This window comes from Habropoda laboriosa, unplaced genomic scaffold, assembly GCF_001263275.1.
Source record: "Habropoda laboriosa isolate 0110345459 unplaced genomic scaffold, ASM126327v1 scaffold34, whole genome shotgun sequence".
NCBI classification, from domain to species: Eukaryota; Metazoa; Arthropoda; class Insecta; order Hymenoptera; family Apidae; genus Habropoda; species Habropoda laboriosa.
Window position 1 is genome coordinate 1,195,354 of NW_017100142.1, and position 858 is coordinate 1,196,211.

Sequence of the window (858 nt, forward strand, 5' to 3'; positions counted from 1 at the left end):
AAAGGAATCGAGTCCCGAGCCGTGAAATCGCGCGGCTTGCTCGCCAGAGAGAAGGCGATACCGGGGATCGATCGATCGCAGAGAGGAACCGTTTTCCATCGATCCGTAGATCCCGGGGGTTGGCTGGGCCAACAGCCCGGAGAGAGTAGTTGCCATGGCGACCAACGTTGCCCTGCCAGCCAGCGGTGCTCAATCCAACCCTTTCTCGCGCCTATTTTTCCGATCCCATCAGCCCACCGTTTAATCCGCGCGTTCTTCGATGAAACTTGGCTCGATCCTCTCCGATCGCGCTCCACCGTCCCCTCTTCGCCTACGGTCTCTAGTATTCTTCCGCTTATGTAGTCCCTCTATGTAGTCGCGGTAATTAATTGCCGCGCCCCGAACCAACCGGATTCGAATCGTTATAAAACGCTTAACGTTAAATGTTATCTTTATCTTAACGCGAACCATTCACGGCGCGGCATCTTAATGAAATTAACCGTCCGTCGATCGCTCTTTGCCCGATCTTCACACTTGGCTCTTTCTCTTCGATTTCGGCTGCCTCTCCTCTCTATCGTCCCACGACTAGGCGATAAAACCGCGATACTATATAGGCAACAACGCGCGATCGTTTTGCGCGCTCCTTCTTCTTCTTCGTAGAAATATCACTGTTGCGACGCGACGCGACACGCTCTCGAACGTTCCGGATTCGCGATTAATTAGCAGGCCGTTCCGGAGAAGCTCTCGGAAGCTTTGGAATCTCACGGAGCGAACAAAAGCCCGTCGCGTTCCTCTGCACCTCTTTGATCCCCTTTGTCCCGTTTTTTTTTTCGCCGCAGCCAGCCGGGCCTAACATGCGCGCCATGGTGTCGAGAAGAA